This window comes from Canis lupus, chromosome 28 (genome assembly GCF_003254725.2).
Source record: "Canis lupus dingo isolate Sandy chromosome 28, ASM325472v2, whole genome shotgun sequence".
Taxonomy (NCBI): domain Eukaryota; kingdom Metazoa; phylum Chordata; class Mammalia; order Carnivora; family Canidae; genus Canis; species Canis lupus.
This window is the reverse complement of record NC_064270.1, coordinates 5830369-5853619: the sequence shown is the minus strand read 5'-3', so window position 1 is coordinate 5853619 and position 23251 is coordinate 5830369. Positions and strand designations below refer to the sequence as shown.

Below are 23251 nucleotides of genomic sequence, written 5' to 3'. Positions count from 1 at the left end.
CTGAAAACTCAGGAGACTTGTTCTAAACATTAAAATTCATAGTTACAGAGATAAGAAAGACCTACAGAATAAAATACTAAATTACATTTTTTATCAAATTCTGCTCAAAAGGAACACATATTTTGGACCTTTCAAGAGTTATAACTGCCTCCTGCTATTACTCATGACTTCCCTGAAAAGAAAACCAAGCATATACAAAAAAGATTCCCATGGGGGGAAAATTACATTGTTCTACTTCTCAAGCTGGTCAGTAGTTACATGGATGTTCACTTTTTAACAATTCATTGAACTGCACATTTTGGATTTCAAAAGTTATATGTGTTATATTTTATAATAAAAATTACTGTTTTAACAGTTAAAAGAGAAGTGGATAGAAAGTTAGAAACTTCATTTGTCATGAAACACAGTGCTATAATCTTGTCTAAAATTATTACACAGGCTGACATGGATAAAGGGATAAAAGTCATCATGATTTACCCTCAGTGCCTAAACCAGGGTCTCACCCAATTTCGATAGACATTTTCAGATGAGGAAACTGAGGAATTTAATAGGTAATTAGGAAGGTTACTAATAGTGATGGAATCAGCACTAATTCCAAGAGCCATATGTCCAATTAAGGGTTCCTTAAACATTTTTTAAGGAGAGAGAACTTTCCATTTTTCCAAAGTTCTGAATTATAAAAACAAGTTATCAAAGCTGATGGTCTCTGCTGTGATGTCTGTGAGTTTCCTGAGATCCCCAGGGAGGAAGCAGAGATCCACTACGTACAGCTGTGAAACTGACTAATGAAGGACCATTCTTAGTCATTTGGCTTACTTCTAGTTAGTGTAAAAATGCACCTGCTGCCTCAGAAGTTACTTTAACTCAAATGCAAACAAGAAACCTAGGAGTGGTCAATAACCTTATGTTCAAAGGGAAGAACACCGCTTTCCCACTCACAGGGTTTCCACAGGAGGTACATTCTCTGTCCATTCCAGACTTCTTGCCCTACACCATATTCTTCCCTATAGTGGTGGGACAACTTGGTTAATCTCAGTTTGCAAATGGAGTTTTTCAGTGAAAGACACCAAGTGTAAGAGATCTTGCCTTCTCTTTTTCTCTAGCTGGGCAATGGAAGCCAGAGATCTGGGTATTTCTGCCCTGCAGCCTCAAACCTTCCATCTTGCATGTTCCAAAATCTACATGAGGGTGGAAGTGCGCAAGACCATTTTGAACTTCGTAGCAAGCTCTGTCTTCCAATGTAGTCTTCATCAATAATTAAGCTAATATTTTGTCTATCTGTTGACATTTATCTGTTTTTTTAATTCACAGGGAAGAGCAGCTGCCTGTCATGGGTCCTCCTCAAAGATGCCACCAGCTGCATTAGAAGTCAGAGGACATGGACTCGATCCCCCACAGCTCTCCTCAGTGGGTTTCTGTGCCCACAAACACTGGTGTTCTAGCTGCAGTAAGTAGGCAAGCCAAGTGGAAGCTTTCTAAGATTTTGTTCAGTGGATACTTTAATTACTTCTTCTGCTCTAGAGGGCAATACTAAACTTAGATTCATGATTCTGGTCCTTTCTGGAGCTGGCTCTGCCACACATGTCTGTGATATGAGGCAAGTCACAATCTTTCTGGAAAGTCTTTAAAAAACTTAAGCTTCCTCATTTTTTAAATGAAGGAATAACTTCCTTATTTTTTAAAAGATTTTATTTATTTATTCATAGAGATGCGGCGGGGGTGGGGGGGGGCAGAGAGACACAGGCAGAAGCAGAAGCAGGCTCCATGCAGAGAGCCTGACGTGGGACTCGATCCAGGGTCTCCAGGATCACGCCCTGAGCTGCAGGCGGTGCTAAACCGCTGCACCACTGGGGCTGCCAACTTCCCTATTTTTTAAGGTACTTTCCAACTCTGAAGTACAGAAAGGCTTTAATAAATGTATTCTAGAATTTAAAAAACAGACTTTAATATATATATGCAATTAATATAGAACAATGTATACTGTGTCCTCATAGTTTCTGAAGATCAATGACCTTCTGCCTCATAGCTGTGACACCGCACCATTTTCAAGCTCAGTGACATTCTGAGTTTTCATGGTCACTCATGACTGACCTCTCCATAATGATAAACAACCCGGTAAGTTCTCTGTGCCCTTTGCTACTAGCCCCTGCACATCCTCTCCTATTTCTCCTTTTCCACTGTCGCCGCTGAACCAACCGCTACACATTCCACCCTCCTGTCTGCTGCCTCCTCTCCCAGCCCATCGGCACTAGTCTCATTTGCCTCCCTACTCCATAAAGGACCCAGATGGAACCAGCAGTGCCAGTGATACATCACCCCCACTTCCAATTTTCTGAGCATTGCTGCAGAGTCAGGAAGATGGGGAAGATTCCTTCTACCACTTGTTAGGCCTGGCCACCTCTGGCTCCCTGTGGCACTCAGATGTGCAGTGACTCCAAACTCTTCCCCTTCTGATATGTTCCCCTTCCCCAACTTTACCCCTCATCCCCAACTTACTTTCAGCAAATCAGCTGGCCTCCTCTGTTGTTGCTCTTGTTTCCCAACAGAAGGGAATGGATCCACTTCAGATGCAGCCACCTCACCTCCCAGCAACCAACTTCTCTTTCTAAACCTGTGTCTTTTTGCCTCCATGTCATACCTGTTTTTCCATGAGTAACTTTACCTGTGCCATGACCTGAGTGATCAAGTAATTTATTATTCAAAAAAGTGACCTTCTTTTAGAATAAAAGTAGGGATTATTTTTCCAGATATTTGTAATATCTGCCCAGACATTATCCCATAAATAAACTGGGGTCACAGGTGTGAACCAGAGACTATTCTGGGCCATTAGGACATACGGCCACTCTCTCTTGTTCCTACTCCTCCTACTTGCCTGCCGAAGGGCTGCCTCGGTAGTTACCTCCCCACTCCCTCTCCATGAACACCCACTACACTCTCAGGCCTCTCTCATGCTTTTGTTTTTAGTCATTAGCCTCTCAGCTTTTCACAGAGCAATCATGGTTTATGCTCACTCCACTTCCTTCCCATTCAGGCACCCCTCAGGCACCTGGCTGATTTGTCTCTGACTTGTCTCCGCTGCCCAACCCCATTCTCAAAGGCTGCTGACAATGGTTCTCCAGAGAAGTCTGAAGATCTCTTCCCAGTCTTCCACCCTATCCACCTCCACTAATTCTCCTCTCTCGCCTTTCCTTACCCAGCCTTTTCCTTGTCCTCCTGTTTTCTTTCTTCTCAGCATCCTGACAGCCTCTTTCTGTTTCCCTCCAAGCCCACAAATATTGGTTTTCCAAGGCCCTGCCCTAGCCCTTTATTCTTCTCACCCACATCTTGAACCTTTCTCACAACTTAATCCCTTCATAAGGATGCCCCAATCTTCCTCTATTAGCAATGGCTCCCATCTATCTGGATGGTCCACAGGCACACAAATAAATCAAAACCTGTCATGGCTTCCATTAATGAGACAAACACTTACTGACCTCACACTACCAGCAAGTGCCTTTACAGGTGATTCTTCTCGACCATTTCAATTCCTGCCATTGCCATCCAAAGTCACTCAGCTTCCATCTTTGACTTCTCCCTCAACTTCCTCATCTAATTAGTCAACAATTCTGTTGCATTTACTTCTATGGTGTCACACCCAACGGACCTGCTCCCACCCTAATTTATATTGCTTCTCTTCTGGAGAGTATCTTAATAGCTTCCTAACTGGGTCTACCCATGGCTCCTCTGACTCAGATTAATCTTAAAGCATAGCTTTACTTTAATCACATCCCCCCAACACACAAACCTTAGAATACCTTTGATGGTGATCTACTGCCTACTAAATAGGCTTCTTAGCCCAGCATTAACACCATCACAGCACGGTCCTAACCTTGCCCTGCAGCAGTCTGCCCCACTATTACGCCCCCAGGTTCTTCGTCCTCCAGTTTAACTACATTCCTCTCTATTCCTGGATATGCTCATATATCCTTTCATTCAAGTCTTAGTATAGAGGCTGGTTCCCACATCTCCTCCAGCTGAAGTCCTACTAATTGTTTAAGGCCTTGCTCAAGATGTCTTAATTCTTAATTAAGTTTTTCCTTTTTTGAAATTACAAAGCATTTTCTTTGTGCCTCTCTCACAGTTCTTCCATGTAATACAGCATTTCGTTACCAGTTTTAGGCTCCTTACATAAATCTCAAGTCTCTTAAAGAAAGGGTGCCATGTCTGAGGAACCTGTAGACTCCTTATACTGCTTCATATATAGTAAGCTGAATGAGAGGCTGAAATATTCAAGTTAATTGGTATCCATCATATAAAAGAATGAAATTGTACTTAATATCATCAAAGTTAATTATGCCAAATTGTTAGGAAGGCCTCGAAATGAACCATTTCTGCTGTTAGTTCAAGGATATATATGATTCATTTTACTTAGATAAATACTGCAGGAGGATTGTGCATTCTTTATTGATTCCTTAAACTATGGAGATGTAGAGAGATCGATCAGCTCTTAGGGATCATTTAATTCTTCCCAACCTCCCCGCTTCCTCCACCCTCCCTTGTCCTATCCCAACTAGCAATGCTCCAGTTGAGAAAACCAAAGCTTTGAGAGACGAAGCTGTTCCCAAGGTCACATAAATCAGAAGTCATAATTGTAGCTATTACCATTTATTATGGGCCTAGCGTACACCACCTGACACTTGACAAATGTTACCCAGCCCCAGGACAATCCTCAAAGGTAGGTTCTACTACCCCTACCTTAGAGATGAGAGAATGCTTAAAAAAAAAAAAAAAAGTGAAGGAACTTGCTACAGAGGACCCGATTGTTAGGGGGCAGAGCTGAGCTTAGCCCCAATTCTATTTGGTTGTCCAGTCTAGGCTTTTCTTATTGGACACTGTGGCAGAGGCAAGACCTACCAGATGTTTTGACTCCTGTCTCCTACTGTTTTTCCAGTGAATAATTATCCGAACTAAGTGAGCACACACAGTTGTATGGTTCACAACCATTTTGTTTGAAACTGAAGTGGTGAAAATGAAACAGTAGCTTCATTCCTAAGAACGTTCTAAGGTTCATTCCTAAGAACGTTCTAAGGTTGATTAAGGCCAACATTCTGACACTTGTCAAAAACTTCTTTAATCTAGAAAAGAGATACGTTTTTCTGCTTTTTCAATTCTTTTTTTTTTCTTTTTCAATTCTTAAGTATATTCCTCAACTTAAAACACATTTGCCCAACCACCGTCAGCAAGTATTTGTTGAGCTCCTAGATGTCCAAGGTACATGGGAGGGCACAAAGTTGAGTAAGACAAAGTTTTAACCTGAGAGTTCACATGCAGGAGGCAGGCAGTGGGCTGACAGGAATCACATCTCCCCCACTTATGGGAGCTCTGGCTAATTTAGGGACTTCCAACAAGAATCAAAATGCTTAGTCCTAATCTCAGCATGCTCTGTCTGCAGCCTTGACGAGTCATCATCGCACTGTGTCTCAGTCTCCTCAAAGGAGGAGACTGGTACAAAGGAATGAATTGTGTTAAGTAGTTTCAAGGTCCCTTTTAGCTTTAACTTTCCATGATGGCTGAGCTTACTCTTGAAATCAGATTATGCTTTTGAAAATGACTGCAACTACTGTAGGGAAAGGGCACTGCCGGATGCCCATTCTTTAACTTTGGAAGTACTGAGTTGTAAAAACATTGCTACAAGAGTAAAGCTGACTAGTAACTTTCCAAAGTTTATTATTCATAATAATAAAAAGGATACTAAAGTTTATCCTCTAAGGAGGTAGCATTCATCACTATATTTGAAATCTTCCATTATATCACTGACTATAGCTTTAATTCTTTACAGTACATTTAAGATGTTTAAAATATGATTTTAAGTAACTCTTTCTATCCACTCTTTTGTGGAGTTACTGACATTCATAAGAACAAAGCAGAGGTAAGGCCTCTTGTATTCACTTAGCTAAATTAATACTTCATATTAAGTGCTACTTACTAAAGACTTTCCCAAGCCTCAGCCAAAGTTGAGTTTGGTGAAAACATGGGGAAGGAGGAATAGAGAACTATCAGTATTTCAAAGATGAGTGAAAATACACTGTGGGAACTTGACTTTGTTGATTCCATTTCAATATCTTGCATTTCTTTTTCAATTAGCACAGGTGGTATTTTTAATCACCCACAGTCTTATACAGTAATACATTTTCTTTTGACAAGGTTCTATAAGCCTTATCTTTCTTCACACTCAGCATCTTAGGATGTGATACTCAAACCCAGCTTGTGCTGTCAGTTAAACAGCACAGAGGAGGAAATGAATCAATTAAAACTGGAAGAAAAAACTGCACCATTCTAGTGCCTTGCTCACAAAAGGCACTGACTTTCAACTGTCAAAGACAGACCTACCAAGAAATCGGGAAAAAGAATTTATTCATTCACTAGTCAACAAATACTGAGTGCCTAATATATTCCAGGTACTGTTCTAGGTGGTAGAGTTACAGCAGTGAGCATACAGGCAAAAATCCCTGCCACAGTGGAGGCTACATTCTAGTCCAAACAGACAGGGCTTAAAGACAAAAGTAAAAACATTTCAGATAGTGATCAAGTGCTATGGGGGAAATAAAATACAATTGGGTGTGGTTCCTGGGGTGAAGGATGAAAAGCTATTTAAGGTGATCAAGAGGAACTTTGCTGAGTAGGTGCCGTTGGACTTGAGTCCTGCAAGATAAGAAAATTTTATTCTTAATCCCACGAATGTAGTGAGAGGTGGGAATGAGTCAAGTTGGTCTTTAAGGGTGGTGACAGTGGTTAAAAGTTCTGTATCAACGGCAAACTAAGTTCCTTTCTGGATTTGGCTTAACACACACACACACACACACACACACACCTCTAAATCTTTAACTAGGACTCCTACTTAGGAACCACTTGTTTTTCTTTTAAGATGTACTAACTTTTAAAGTTCTTGCTAATTACTTTAGCGGTACTTGAGCGCAGGCAACTACTTAAAGGCAACTACTTCTGACTCCTTCAGAACCCCATACCTCAGTTGACACTACCCAAATTCTCAATGAGACAGGACCCGGCCTCGCAGCGAATCAGCGCTCTTCCACCGACTCATTAATACAGCCAGGTGGAATCGTGCAATCCTTCCCAAAACGAGAGACAAGCTTCGGGAAATGTGGGGGAACCTGACACCCTAAAGTTCCCCAAAATTGTGCAAGGGGGAGAAAACGAGCGGCCGCTCCTTTGCACGGACTCTCCCCGGCCCCTCCAGGCGTCATCGCTGCAGAAGGGCCGCTGTCCCGGGTCGGAGGCACACGGCGAGTACGCGCGCGAGTGTACCCCGCATGCATCATCGGCGCCCGGTCCGCGGGCGATGATTCATTCACCGCCCTGGGGCTCAGGGCCACGCGTTCCGGGCGTACGAGGGCGGCCGCACACGCAGCTTCCTTAATATTAAACAAATGTTTCGAAGTACGGATGCCTGAAGCCAGGCCGGGCGGCGGAGAGGAAACGGCACGTCGCGGCCGCGGCCCGCCCGAGTGTTCCGGGGCCGGGAGGAGCGAGGCGGACACGTCCCCCGCCCGGGCCCCCCCCCGGCCCCCCCGGCCCCCCCGGCCCCCCCGCAGGCGGCCGCAGGGGGCGCGGAGGGCGCACAGGTGGGTCCCGCCCGCCCGGCCTCCCGCCTCCGCCCGCACCCGCCCGGGGCCGACGCGCCCTCGCCGACGCGCCTCCCGCTCGCCCCTTCCCTCTCCGTGACATCTTATATAATAACCCGAGCTCATCCAGGCGGAAGCAACGCGCGCTGCGGGCCCGTCTCCCGGCCCCGAGCCCGCCGCCCCCGAACTAGGCGCCCGGGCGCGCGGCTCCGGGGCGGGGGAAGGGCCAGCGCCGCCCCGGCTCGTCCCTGCTCGCAGGAGGCGCTGCTCCTGCCGGTCCCCGTCAGGAAGCCGCGAGCGTCACAAACTGCGTCAGCTCCTTCAAACCCATCTCACGGTCTCCCTCCAGCCCGGGCGCCGGCTGCTCCCGAGGCGGGGCCGCGGCCGGGGCTGGAAGGAGCCCCTCGGGGAGGAGAAAGTTCCTCGGGGCCCTCCCCCCGCGCCGCCGGCCCCTCTCCGCGCGCCCCCCGCCCCCCGCGCAGCCCGCCTGCTCGCGCCGACGCCAGCCCCGGCCACGGGCGACCCCCGGGCCCCGCGCGGCCCCCCCGCCCGCCGGGCGAGCCCCCGCCCCCGCCCCCACCCCCGGCCCAGCGGAAAGCGGCGACGCCAGAAACTTCCCCGGGCCGCGCCGCGCCGCGCCGCGCGGGGAAGCCGCGCGGGGAAGCCGCCCGGGGAAGCCGCCCGCGCCCCGCGCGTCGCCCTTACCTTGCTCTCGGGAGGCCACGATCCGGGCGGGCCGCGCGGGGCGCGTGGTGCGCGAGCGCGCGCGCGTGGGGCGGTAGGTGAGGGAAGCCGCGCCGGCGGGGGCGGGGCGGGGCAGCGGGGCCGCGAGCGGCGCGGGCGGGGGGCCGGGGCGGCCCGGCGGGGGGCGGGGGGGCGGGGGGCGGGCGCGCGGAGAGCCGAGCGGCGGCGGCGGCGGCGGCGCGGCGGGCGCGGCGGCGGCGGCGGCGGGCGCGGGGCGAGCGCGCCGAGGGGGCGGAGGAGTTGCCGTGGGTTTGTTTACGCATTGCTGCCCGGCTCGGGGCACAGCCCGCACTCCCTGATTGGACGCAAACTGGGGCACAGCCTCTCGCCGCCGCCGCCCGCCGGGCCTCCTCGAGCAGCCGCCGCGCGGCCCGGGAGCGCCCGGCTCGGCCCGGCTCGCGGCGGCGCCCGGGCCTGGAGGGGACGAGCCGCGGCGGCCGCCGGGGCCGGCCGTGGAGCCGCGCGTGGGCCCAGAGCTCGCGGTCGCCCACCTGTAGGGGCCCGACCTTGGCAAGGAGAAATTCGAAACTTCTGAGGCTGCAGACTTCGTACCGTTCAGCCGTAGAAGGGGCACGTCCCTCCCCACCCCCACGCCCACCCCCACCCCCACCCCCACCCCAACAGACGGAGGTACCTTGCCCTTGACTGCATAGAAAGCCGGAGCTCAGACGTGCCCCTTCGGCGACGGCCGAGCCCAACCTTCCTCTGTGAGCTATGCCTGGGAGCTCGGTCTCTTCCCGGCTTCCAGCTTCTCCGATTGTTTTCTGTCCTCACGCAGCGTTCAAAGTTGCCATCCCAGGAGTGACCTTGCCCATGATGCCCGAGATCCCGGATGACTCCCCATGGCCTCGAGCCCCAATTCCTTAGTGTCAGAGTCTTCCACAGCCAGGCCTCCGCCTGTCAGCCCCGTCCCCTCCCTCCACTGCCCAACCCTCATCCCCAAAACCCTTGCCTACAGACTATAGCGTAGATGCTTCTGTTCTTTTGAGACTGATTTTGAGCCAGCTCTGTTCTCTGCCAAAACCCCAGAAAACCCACTAGGTCCCTCAGCTTGTCAGACCCTCCTAGGCTCAGCTTGTCTAGCATCTCCTGCTGTCTCTGTGCAGTCTCCCCAAACCCTGTGCAGAATCCACCCCCTATGGTTGGCATCCCTCTGGCTTCAGGGTCAGTCATGTGCCTCCTCTGTGCCCCCACTAGTCTGTGGATTCCTTAAGAACAGGATCCCGGTTTTAACAGGGCCCTGGGGATGGGAGAGATGAACACTGTAAGAATAAAATTGTCATGGAGTGTCTGCAGCTCTGCTGCTACTGGAAAAACTCAAGAGAGACTCTATCAAGAGGGTCTCCTGATAGTCTGTAAACCTCATCTTGCAAAAAGCAAATACTTCTAAAAACTAAGAATGCCCTCCATTTCCCCCGTGCCTCTGTGTTTTCCCCCCGCCACACCTAGCTATGTGTGCGATCCATACTCATAATGGGCACTTGATAACCCTTGGGGGAATAAAACTGAGATGTTCCTTAAGCCAAGATCCAAGGTGATTAATGGAAGAATATCATGAAAGAATAGACTTTAATGGCCATGAACCTAGTCATTTTACAGATAATTCCTAGGCTAAGAGTCCCTCAACTCTGACAGAATGGATTAGTCACTCTCCAATCAAACAGTGGGGAAGTAAACCTAAACCCTTCCTGACTCTTGGGATGGTTTTAGATCCACTGCTTCTAGTCCCTTTGGGAAAGCTGCCTTTGAACTCAGGGTAAATCCAAATGAAAGTTTTCTTTCCCAGGCAACTCAATAGTGATGATTTAATGCAGCGAATTAGTTACAAAGGTGTTGAAAGAACTGGAAGTGCAACCAAGGGAAGGTGAGGCAATCCTGAGATTAAACTGCTAGATGCATCTCCTCCCCTAGGGCTGGAGGGACAAAGGCAAGAGGCTGCCAGAACCATGAAGGTCTTGCCCATTGGGAGCTAGAACCATGAAGGAAGTTATAACTACTGCTGGAGGTGCCTCCCAAAGTGAAGAAATCCCCTAGTTTTTTCCTCCCACCCTCCAGGGCCACCCAGTGGTAGAAAGCAGAAGCCAGTGGACAAGATGACAGCAGGGGTCAGAGCCCCTACAGGACAGATCAGAGTAGGGAAAGGAGGTAGATCTGGGAGCACAGTGGCAAGCCGCTGACACCTCCTAACCTCTGGCACTCTTCCTCTGCACAGGATTCTGCAAGGGCAGAACAAACTTTCTTCCGGCCCCAGAACTCTCTTCTTCCTTCTGTTCTCTTTTCATGCTTTTGCTTCCATTTCTCTTTTTGTCCACTTCTCTACCAACATTCCCTTATATTTCCTTTTTCTCTCTTATTCTCTAGCTCTCATATTTTCTCTTTGTGTTCTAATATACTCCCTCCTGACTTCTCTTTTCTCCGTGGAGTCTCTGCTTACCTCTCCTTGTCCTACTTCTTCCTGGGAAGTATGGCAACTGTCTTCAGCATGGAGATGAGCAGGTTCCTATGGGAGGCCATGGAATTCGGAACTATCGTGCACTCCCCCTCCAGACACTGTGCTAGATATTTCACATATGGTATGTCATTTCACCTTCACCTCGTCTACTAGCTGGGCACCAGCAAATATAACTTTGGTGGCTTCACTATTGCCCATAAGAGGGAAGGCTTTGCTGGTGCAGGTCACCAACATCTCTGCTCTTAACTTTCCACTTCCCTAAGTGTCTCTCTCCACCCTTTCTTTTTCCTATTCTACATCTTTTCCTTGCAACTAGCTCAACTATTTCTCCCAAATCTCTACCTCCAACAGTCTAATAGATCTGAATTCTAACTCGGCATTTCAGCTGGCTTGTGAAGGATGGGTAGAATTCGATAAATGGAGATTGAGGAAGGGCCTTCTTGGTGAAACAGTCAGTAATATGGTCCAATTTGACTGAACCCAAAAGGTACAGCTAGGATCTAAGACCGGATTTCAGATATTTGCCTTTAGATTTCAATTCTCTAAGATAGACTACTCAGAAACACAGATTAACCTGAAGAATAATAAGTATGGGTATAATTCATATAATTAGAGTCATAAGGTTTTAAAGTCAGAAAGAAGGCAAGACATGTCCATTTTGAAGTGAATGACCTGAGGCCTAACAGGCATAGGTTACTGGAGTGTGACAGTAGCTAAATGTGGACATTAGAATATGACCACATGTGTTCAAATGCCTGCTTTGACAAATGTTAGGTTATATGACCTTGAACTTATCTGTGTTTAAGATTCCTCATCTATAATGAAGGAAAATGACAGAATCCACCCCAGTGGGTTGTGGTGAGAATTAAATGTTTTTCCGGGTAAAACGCACAGCATGGTGCCTGGCATGTAGTCTGTCTTCAATAAATAGAGGTGACTATCATTAGGATTTCCCATGGCTATTCGGCTAGCAGATACCAGAGTAAGAACTTGTCCAAACCTTTTAAGAGGTAATGGGAGTTCTGTCCATTCCTAGAAACTATGTCTTAGGGTGCTCGTCGAATGCTGTCTGCAAACATGGTTCTCCTCTGGTCTGCTGTTTAAATAAATTCTCTGTTCACCTCCCGGCTGCCTTTCCTCTGCACTCCTTGCGGCCTGCTCGGACACCAGCCTCAGCAACCCCACCGTACAATCAATCAGTACTGCACACTGTGGAGTTCTGGCAGAAGGGGGGGGCAGGAAAAATTAGCAAGGGGCATCCACTTCACAATTAGCAGTATAGTTTACAAGTTCTGATAGAGTCAAATTTTCTGAATTTCAATTTCAAAGGACAAAAAAAAAAAAAAAAGTCGTTGAGTTAAAGGGGTTTAAATGATTTGTCATCCTGCAGCCTCCAGAGTATGAAACCTACCAGCTTCAATTTCAATGGACCAAGAAAAAGTCTGCCTTTAACGAGTGTCCAGTCCTTCAATACATTGTGATGGGAGGAAATCTTTGTCCCTCTACCTTTCCTCTCTGAGTCTCTGGCTCCCCTTTCCAGAACTCTCCCAGCCCCATAATCTTTGTGTAGTTTCTCTCTCTGGACTATAAGCTTCTTGAGGCAATGAACCATATTTACTTACCTTCTAATCTCTTGGATCTAGCTCAGGATCTGGGACCTATCAGGCGCCCACATGCTGTGGAACTGACTAGAGCAATGCCACCCTTACCGACAGGATCCCTCCCCTTCCTCCTTCAAATCTTTGTCTCCTCACTTGATGTCCTTAGCTAGTTGTCAGCCTGCTCCACTATTCACTAGGAAGCATGACAACAGCTGAATGTGAAGTAAATGTGCATTTTACAATACAAACCACATTGAAAAGGGATTATTTTGATGGTGTAAATCCAGGCAGTATTTTAAGAGGGTCAGGAAGACATATTTTGAGCAGCTGGACTTCCCTAACACCTTCGATCACACCACATGAACTGCAACTCACCTCTCCTATAAATAAAGGCTACTTGACTTTCATTGTTAGATATTTTACTTCAGATTCCTTAGGTGAAATTGTAAATGGCCCCTATTTTATATATGGTTGGATTAGTTATACTACCTAAATCATTTCTTAAAAGGCACAGTTCTCTATAATCTTAAAAAAAAAAAAAAGTCACTGTCCCATTTTTCTCTTTTATTTCAAAGCCAGACCAATGACCAGTGTGCCACAGACTGGTACACAGAAAGTGTTTAGTAAATGGTAGTTATTTTCTTATGGTCATTTATCAGTATCATCATCTTAAAGAGAAGGGAAAAGCTCTTCTCTGCTTTCCTTCCAGATTTCTTTCGGAACTTGAACTTTAGCATCACTTTAGGAAGAGATGGATAGCTCATGGTAATCCAATTTTCTGGGTACCACTTGTTTCTGCTTCCCAAAGAGAGGCTGGAAGGATAGTTAGGGGTTATTGCACTGCTAGGGTCCTGAAATCAGCCTGGTCCCCTCCATGCCCGTTCTGCCCTCCATGATGTTCTTGATAAAATGGGATCATGCCAGCAAGCTCTGGCCCAAGAATAGTTCATAGTGACAGACCAAAGATTTGTTCTCTGATTGTACATACAGTTCCTTCAGGGTTTTCTCCTAGATGGCCCAGAATATTCTCTGTGTCTAGCTCTGTTTGTTTTTCTGTCTTGGACGACAATTTAGAAAGGAGAATCTCCCCAGTGGCTTCCCCACAAATAATTCTTTTGGTCTCAGCTATAATACTTCATTTCCTTCCCTTAGGGCACCTTTTGCACCATGATCATCAAATGGTCTGATTTAAATGTCTTCTCTTTGATGATGGTAAAAAGCAAACAAAACCTCTCGTTACTGTTTTTTTTTTTAAAGATTTATTTATTGATGAGAGACACAGAGAGTGAGCCTGAGACACAGGCAGAGGGAGAAGCAGGCTCCCCAGCAGGGAGCCCGATGTGGGACTCCATCCTGGACCCCGGGGATCATGACCTGAGCGAAAGGCAGACACTCAACCGCTGAGCCACCGAGGCATCCCTCATTACTGGTTTTAATGTCCCTTTTCAGGTAGGTATGCCATGAAGTCTTCTTCGGCTCACTGTATTTCTCTACTGTACTTGACATACCAGGCCTTCCCTGCTCCCTTGCTTTCTTTCCTCAAGTGTCTGTTGTCCCCTGGGCATCTGGTCATTTATATTGGAATATCTGGTTGTTTTTTGGCTGGTTTTTGTTTTTGTTTTTGTTTTTGTTTTTTGATTCATAGCAAAAATCAACCTTGGCCTTCCAATAATGAAATTTTCAAAGATCCTAGAATCATAAAATGTTAAAGCTGGAAGGACTTTAGCAGATAACAGAGGCCAAACAATTCCTTTTATAGTGAGAAACCAAGACCCTGAGAAGCCGACTGTCAGCCTATGATGGGGGAAAGCTAGAACCAAGCCCAAGACTCCTGCTTCATTTGTTTCTTGTGAGTTACATTATGATGCCTGGAAATAAGAAGGAATTTACAAGTGTCTTCTTCCAACATGTTTACCTTTTCATATCAGTGGTTTTCCCACTGCATTTCCAGAGGGCCCAGAAGAAGAATAATTCCACAGTTGAAAAAAAATGTATGACTTAAAAAAAAAAAAAGACATGACTTAAAGACCTGGGACTGTGTCCCTTAATAATCATCTTTCTTTTCTGGTGGTTCTTTGTACAGTGCACTTGGCAAATTCTCGATGATGATGATGATGATGATGACGACGATGACGACGACGACGACGACCAGGTCTCACGTTTCCAGGCTGTCAGTTCTTTTCCACTTTTTGTTCTTTATAGTTCTGGCTATTTCTGGGTTTCAAGCCTTCTGGAAATGTAGCTCATTGAACTTAGGGTTCTTTATGAGGGTGATGGGTGAGTTTTCAGTGGTTGCCTTTCACTGTGAGGGTAATAACTTCAAATGGTTAGAGATCTATCCCCCAAGACACACACACACATTTTGAAACTTTTCTAAACTTGAGGAGGTGTGTTCCTAAAATAATGCCAACTATTGCATAAACAAAGCATTCTCTGGTCAGGTAATCTGAAAAATACTAAATAAAACAGAATTAAATAGTTTAGGGTTGATCAGTTTGTTTTTACTGGAACTCACAGCATCTTTAAAACAGTAATGTAAATCCTTGGTTTCTAAGGGAAATTGGTGAAATATGTAGAATTTCCCAAACATGTTTGACCATCAAAATAATTTAGGGGACTGCTTTAACATGAAACAACCTTTAGAAAATGTTAACTATCCTTTGGGTTTCAATTATAGTATATAGTACTCCATTTGTTCTAAAACTATTTATTTCAAATGTTAAGATACCCTTCCCTAGGATTTGTTTTCTTAGACATGACTTAGCCAGTGCCCCTTCTCTCTATCACTTTAGGATCTAGATGCTGTTATTTTTCAGCCTGAATTTTTCTACACAGAGAAATCATAGGTTAACTCTGACCTCATATCTGAGTCTCTCAATTCTCATAATTATTTCAACTGTCCTGTTCTTTTCTACACAGTTTTCAAGGTGCAGCGGCAAAAAGATAATGGTAAGTAAGTAATAACAAGTAGCATTGCTGAGTGTGTACAGTGGGCCAGATATTGTGCTAACAGCTTTACATGTAACATGTAACATCCCACTTAATTGTCAGCACAGCCCTATGAGATAGATATTATTACTTGCATTTTACACATGAGGAAACTGAAGTGAGCTTAAGTCACTTTGCCCAAGATAGTCCCAGTGAAGGAGGGGAAGCAAGAATTGAACCAGATTATGTTCAACTCTTAAGGATTCCAGGGCTCTGCTCTTCCAGTGTTAGTCCTACTTTTTAATGTATGTGCTGCCTTCCCGACTGAAATCCTTTAAGAGCAGAGGCCACGGGTCCAGATCTCAATCGAATCTTCTGTGCTTGACACAGCACCTGGCATGCTGTAGCAGATACTCCTTTGAAGAGAAAGATTAAGCAACTTACCCAAGCCATTCAGCTAGTAGATGGTGGACCCAAGATATGAATCATCTCCCACACCTCCTGCATCATGGATTTCCTACAAGGACCATGCTCTGTGCAACAAGTGAGTTCTCTTTCTCCTTGGAGGTCACACTCACCAGGCTTTTGATCATCCCAAACAAGGCACTGCACTTTGTGTCCCACCTGTCCCCCCTGCCATTCATTTTGCCCTTTCCCAAACAGACTGTGGCTCTGGACCTAAGGAACTAAATCTACCCATAGTGACTAGTACCTCGGTGGTTGTGTGCTAATTTTGTTGGAGGTGTTTGGACAATGGTCTCAACCCCAGCACTCTGCATTTGGAAGCCCTTCTAGATGTCAAAATCTTTCAGTGTAAAATGAAAAGGCACACTTGGCCTGGAGGGGCAAAGGGTGGGGTGCCTACCTCCCCAACTCCTACCCCATGGCTCTGCTGCATGGTTGGCTTCATGAGCATCAGGCACTCCTGAGTGCCACCAACATCTCTGCCGGCCGCCCAATAGCAGATGGCTGGACACCGCCTGGCAAAAGGGTTAGTAACGATGTCTCTTTCCAAGACTGGGGCCTCTGTTGCCCCCTGGCCCAGCAGCTGCCCCAACATCTCGGCTGGTTGGAGCCTGTCTTCCTCATGTGGGTTTCCTCCAAGCTTCATCAAGTCCCATTCAAATGGCACTGCATCTCCATACCCTGGCTCTAAAGTGGAGCGAAGCCGGGTCCCAACAAGAAAGTACGCTGGCTGCTTGAGTGGCCAGAGTACAAGCCTGTGGAGTACACTGCCAGTTGTGTCTTGGTTGGGCCCATGTGGGCAGACCCTCTGGTGGGAGAAAGGAACTTCTCTTCCAAATTCAATGAGGAGGATGGGCATGTTGAAAGAAGGAGCTAGAATGGTTTGTATGAGGTTGAAAATGGCAGACCTAGAAACCCTGCAGGTTGGACAGGGCTGGTGGGCAGAGGGCTTTTTGGGCGGTGGGGTCCCAATCATGCTGCAGATCCCATCCTCACCAGGTAGAAAAAGGATAACGGAAGTAGAGTGATCCGTCCTGTTTCTGAGAGAAACGTCTTACAATTTGTGGCCATAAAAAGGAAAGACTGTGGAGAATTGGCCATCGCAGGTGGAATGGTGGAGCCAGGAGAGAAAATTAGTACCACATTGAAGAGAGAATTTGGTGAGGAAGCCATGAACTCCTTATAGAAACCCAGAGCAGAAACACAGGAGTTGGAGAAACAGCTGCACAAACTATTCAGTCGGGAACGCTTTGTCGTTATAAAGGCTACATGGATGATCCCCAAAACACAGATAATGCATGGATGGAGACAGGGCTGTGAACTATCACAATGACACAGGTGAGATCATGGATCATCTTCCTCTGGAAACTGGTGATGATGCCAAGAAAGTGAAATGGGTGGACATCAGTGATCAACTCAAGCTTTATGCCAGCCATTCCCAATTTATTCAACTTGTGGCTGAGAAACGAGGTGCCCACTGGGGGGAGAGCATAGACTCCAACTGCCATGAATAGTGACTTGGAGTCTCATGAAAGCCTAAGGCCTTCAAGTGGACATGGGTGGATACAAAACAAATAGTCCAGAATTCCCACTGAACAGGACAGGGAGGGAACTTCTTTTGGTGATTATTTACAAAACTGTTCCTAGTATGAAGACTTTGTGTCAGGGAATAATATTAGACAAATATAGGAGATCGGGATCACAAACTTTTTGGTTTTCTAGTTGGGAGAGGAATATAGTCGGCTGTTGTATATGTTGTATACGTGGCTTTTAGCTGCATTATACAACTAATGCTCTTTGAAGAATTGTAGGTGATACAAAGATAACTTCTTACCAGCCATAGCCTTTACTTTTCAGCTGGCTTATATTTGAGGCTCGGTTTTTTTTTCTACTGATGTGTTAGAGTGTGGTCTAATCTAAAGTATAACTTGATTTTTTGGGGTCACGTTTGTTTTTCAAATTGAATTTTATGTGGCCTTGTATTCATTGCTGTCTAGAATGAAAGCTCTTTGGTTATTCTTGTTTTTAGGATCTTTAGTTTTAAGGGAAAAGTTTCACCTCTATTTTATTCTTAAGGATCAAGTACTTATGAATGAGCCAGAAAAATAAAATGCAGTAACAAAATGAGCTTAATATCCATGCCTCTGGTTATCAGAACTATTCCTGAACAGGATGGACTAAGCTGAGGATATGTGTTTCCTCTCATCTAAGAAGACTCGATAAATGTGAATTCCTGTCATGAAGAAGTCTTTGTCAGGACATATATGTAATCCCAGCCTAATTAAAATACAGTTCAAAAAAAATAAAATAAAATACAGTTCATATCTGTCTTTACTCAATTAAAAAATATGTATATAAACAGAGAAGGTTTTTATAATCAAATTGCAAACACAGAGATGCTCCCCTGACAATCAAGAATAAGGGATTCTAGTAGCATAAAATAGGCCAGAAATACATTTCTTTACTTTCTTGTCACCCAAGACAAGCCAGTTAACTTTATTGATATATAATACAATGTATGGGAAATAAACTCAAGCCATTGCAATGAGCCTTCTATGGCTAAGGGGGAGAAGACCATTGCAGGCATTGATAACTTCGTAAGAAAACACCTCAGTAACAATAGGTAATGGTTCTATCCACTTACTAAATACACACACTCTTTGAAGTGTTTTCTGTACAGTGATTTATTTATTCCTTTATTTTTTAAAAGATTTTATTTATTCATGAAAGACACACAGAGAGAGGCAGAGACATAGGCAGAGGGAGAAGTAGGCCCCCTGTGGGGAGCCTGATGCAAGACTCAGTCCCAGGACTCTGGGATCACAACCCGAGCCAACAGAAGACACTCAATCACTGAGACACCCAGGTGCCCCATGACTTATTTATTCATAGGGGTCACTCTCTGAGGAGGGTTCTCTTATGTCACAGATTGGGCTCCCTGGGGAGCAGTGTCTAAGGGGGAGAGATCAGCACTGCAGGGTGTTTCTTAGGGACAGATCTTGGGACAATTCCTGCGGGAGGGAGGAGAAGGAAGCCAGATTGGGTAGAGTGAGGCATTGAAATCAAAGCCCACCAAAGGCATCAGCCAACTCCACATGGAGCTCTGGAGCTGGAAGACCCTTCCAGCTGTTCTGAAGTGGGAGTTCAGGCCCTTAAACCTCTTGTTGACTAGTCACTGGATGTGGGCTGCCCTGGAAGGAGGTATGAACTTGGGAGAGACAATTTCCTCAACCAAGGCAATCCCCAAAGAGGTCTGACAGCCAAAGGCCATCTTCTGGTAACACTCCTAGGGGAGTCTGGGAAAGGGGAGGGTGTGGGCATTACAGGGTCTACTATGTGCCTTTAACCCAGATTTACAGATAACATCACTGAGGCAGGGGAAGGTTACAGAACTTGAACCAATTTGTACAACCAGTAAATGTTGGTGGGACTGGAGCATAGCCTGGGAGGTGCTGTGCCTTACCTCCTTGACCTTGCCTCCTTGACCGCTGTACTGTAGTCCCTCTTGTAGCTACACTCCTGTGGTCCCCAGCTTCCCCTGTGCAGTGTTCCTTTAAAAAAGAAAATAAATTACTATTATGGCTCCTCCCACATGCACATTTGGTAAGAGTTCCTTTTTCTTGACCTGAAGGACATGTGCATGTTCTCTATTGTTTTTCTCGTGAAAGATACTGTATTTACACGGGTGATGGTGATTATAGAAAGCTCACGCATGGATGCCCCGCATGGTTCATGATAGGAACAAATTTAATACATTGCCTTTCTTTGTGAATTTTTAGGATTGCCTAAACTGCTTGCTTTTAGGATGGAGCCATTTGTCCTATACATTAATCTCATTCCAGTAACTTTTCCAGGTAAGGTATGCTTCCTGTCTATTTGAATAATTGAGGGACCTGGTTGGCCAAGCATATTTTGAATGTCTCTCAACCTACTTCATTTTTTTTTTTTCAAAATGTAAGCTCCTAAAAGAAAATACACTTATACTCTCTCTCTCACACACACACATACGCACACACTAATTATTGCCAAAACCTCTGAAATAGGGATCCCTGGGTGGCGCAGCGGTTTGGCGCCTGCCTTTGGCCCAGGGCGCGATCCTGGAGACCCGGGATCGAATCCCACGTCGGGCTCCTGGTGCATGGAGCCTGCTTCTCCCTCTGCCTGTGTTTCTGCGCCCCTCTCTCTCTCTCTGTGACTATCATAAATAAATAAAAATTAAAAAAAAAAACCTCTGAAATAATGACGGTCCGATGTCTCAAATTTAATATAGCTAGAACAGAATTCTTGATTTTTTCCCCAATACTCTTGATTTTTTTTCTCCCAAGAAAACTGTTTAATCTCCCCTGTTAACTGGCACCAAAATCTATATAATTCGACAAGAAAACAAAGAATTATCCCAGATTCCTTGCTTTCCTTCACTTCCCACAGCCAATCCATCTGCAAAATTTTGCTCCACCTCCAACAAAATATATATCCCATTATAATAATATACTTCCCTGCTTTCCACCTTCACTGACCACCCTGTCAAACCACCATCCCTCCTTCTCTAGACCTATCATAATCACAGTACTCACAGACAGGCCTTCCTCCTTCTACTCTTGTCCTCTCGCAGGTCAATTTCCACACAAAAAAATGAAATGGCATTTTATTTTATGTTTTTTAAAGATTTTATTTATTCATGAGAGACACAGAGGGAAAGAGAGAGAGGCAGAGACATAGGCAGAGGGAGAAGCAGGCTCCATGCAGGAAGCCCAATATGGGATTCGATCCTAGGACTCTGGGATCACACCCTGAGACAAAGGCAGACACTCAACCACTGAGCCGCCCAGGCGTCCCTGAAATGGCATTTTAAAGAATGTAAGTCATACCATGTTCCATCTCTCTTAAAACCATCCAGTAAATTCTTTTTGTACATGAACTAAAGCACAAACTCCTTACCCAGGCGTGCCTGTGCTGGATACAGTCCAGTCTGACCATCTGACCCAGTCACATTCCACCCTGGGCTGGTCTAGCCATTCTCTTCCTGTCAAACTTCCTATTTGCTTTGCCTCAGAGCCTTTGCTTTGCTTTTCCCAGCCTGGAATGTCCCTTCCATATATCTTCACAAAGTGAGCCCCTTAGGTTAGTCAGGTCTCATTCAAGTAATACTTCCTCAGAGAGAGTTATCCTGGGCACCTAATCTAAAGTAGCCTACCCCCCCAAAAAAATAAATAAATAAAAAATAAAAATAAATAAAGTAGCCTACCCAATCTGTATTCACCCTCTCACCTTGTTTTATTTTCTACATAGTATAGTACCAGCTGAAATTATCTTGTACATATCTGTCTACTTCCAAGTGAGTCTAGGGATTTTTTTTTGTCTTATTGACTGCTATACCACCAGTATCTAGAATAGTGTCTGGCATGTCCACAAATCATTTGTTGCTAACAGTTTTCTATATACTCTTGTCTTTAAAAAAAAAAAATGTGTGTAAATGTGATCACATTATCCTTGGTCTAACTTTCTGATTTAAAAAACAGTTTATCTTGAAATAATTTTAGACTTACAAAAATATTGCTAAGATAGTACACAGAGTTCTTGTATAATCCTTCACCAAGCTTCTACAAATGTTGAGAACTTATTTACATAATACAATTATTGAAACCTGAAAGTTAACATTTGATTTAATATTTTTTATTATCAACTAATCTACAGGTCTTGTTCAAAATTTGCTAATCATCCCACTAATGTCCTTTTTCTGTTCTAAGATCCAAGGATTCCATATTTCATTTAATTGCCGTGTCTCCTTTATTCCCTCCAAATCTGGGAAAATTCCTTTTTTTTTTTGGTCTCTCAGGGCTTTGACACTTTTCAAGGTGCTGGCCAGTTGTTTCACTAGAATAGAATGTCCCACAATTTGGGTTATTCTAACATTTTTTTCTAGGAATAGGTCAAGGTTATACATTTTTGGCTCAAATACCACAGATGTGATATTGTTTGGCTGAATTTTTATACTGAAAAAACTAAAGTGTATTTTGCAATGTAATCACTACTAGATACTAAATAGTATATGCTATATTTTATTCATAAAATACTTTTTTACTCATACTTTTTTAAAAAGTAGGCTCCACGTTCAACATGGGGCTTGGACTCATGACCCTGAGATCAAAAGTTGCATGCTATCCTGACTGAGCCAGCCAGGTATCCCAGTACATGGTATATTTTAAAGTGTCACTGTGGAATTTCCAACCACTTTGTACTACTTTTAACCAGCATTTTTATATTTTTGTGCACACACATGCACACACACATACACATACAATTGAATGTATGTATTCTAATCCTCCCTCTCCTTCTCTGTAAGAGAAGATGTCCAAGAAGCTCTGAATTTCATTCACTATATTCCTTATCCTCTTTCTTGAAGTTCATGAGATGACACTTGAATGTTTACCAATCTATCAGTTACCTCTTTCTACCAAGAAAATTTGGCAAACAATCCTGAAATATTGTAGCTTAAAACAAAACAAAGAAACCCACATATTTTATGAGTTTGAAGGTTGACAGGGCTGGATTTGATAGGGAGTTTTTTTTCTAGTCATGACTGGGATTCATGTCTGGGAATTGGCTGGCTTTTGGCTAATCTAGGATGACCTCAAATAGGATGATTAAAGAGACTCTTCTGTTCACCAGGTGTCTCTCATCTTCTATCAGGCTAATCCAGGTATGTTTTTATGGCAATGGCAGAGGAGCAAAGGTCAAATGGAAAGATGGAAGGGTTCTTGAGTCTCAGGCTCACAACTGACCCTGAACCATTTCCCTACATTCTCTTAGGAAAGGCAAGTCAGGGCAGCCTGGGTGGCTCAGCAGTTTAGCGCCACCTTCAGCCCAGGGCCTGATCCTGGAGACCCGGGATCAAGTCCCATGTCAGGCTCCCTGCATGGAGCCTGCTTCTCCCTCTGCCTGTGTCTCTGCACTCCTCCGCCCCTGTCTCTCATTAATTAATAAATTAAATATTTTTTTTTTAAAAAAAGGAAAGGCAAGTCATATGGTCAACCCAGATTTGATGTGTGGGGAAATGAATCTACCTCTTTAATGAGAGGAAGTAGAAAGTCACATGTCAGAGGGCATGGACATAGAGACATGTGAAAAATTGAGGCTATTTGAGCACTCAATGATCTTATATCTGGCATGGTTTTTTCCACCTATCAGTTTTATTGAGATGTAATTCACCATATAGTTCACCCATTTAAAGTATACAATTCAATGGTTCTTACTATATTCGTGAGGTTGTTCAAGCATCACCATGCAATCACTTTTAGGACATTTTTGCCACCCTGTATGGAAACCCAGTACCTTCTCTGAAATGCTTTCTCTGACTCCCATGCTAGAGTTAATCATTTGTTCCTCTGTGTGGCCTTGTATATATTGTTCTATTGCAGAACTATATTACAATTTATTTT

The 23251-nt window shown here is 45.0% G+C and overlaps 1 protein-coding gene, 1 long non-coding RNA gene and 1 pseudogene across 5 annotated transcripts in view; 1 reads left to right on the top strand and 2 right to left on the bottom strand.

Moving 5' to 3' along the window:
• Positions 1-9232, bottom strand: part of PCGF5 (polycomb group ring finger 5) — a 127175-nt gene extending 117943 nt beyond the window's left edge. For 2 of the 4 annotated variants that reach the window (XM_025466494.3, XM_049103537.1), the window contains exon 1: positions 8328-8448. The gene's annotated coding sequence lies outside the window, so the exon portion shown is untranslated. Of the gene's footprint in view, positions 1-8327; positions 8449-9000 lie in introns of those variants that run through there. The other 2 variants (XM_035708061.2, XM_049103538.1) reach the window with 2 other exon arrangements.
• Positions 9026-18134, top strand: LOC112672044 (ADP-ribose pyrophosphatase, mitochondrial-like; annotated as a pseudogene).
• Positions 18135-19083: 949 nt separating this feature from the next.
• The window catches only part of LOC118352713 (uncharacterized), a 49452-nt gene continuing 45284 nt past the window's right edge, over positions 19084-23251 (bottom strand). The window contains exon 5 of the long non-coding RNA XR_004810314.2: positions 19084-19363. This is a non-coding gene — a long non-coding RNA (uncharacterized LOC118352713). The remainder of the gene's footprint in view (positions 19364-23251) is intronic.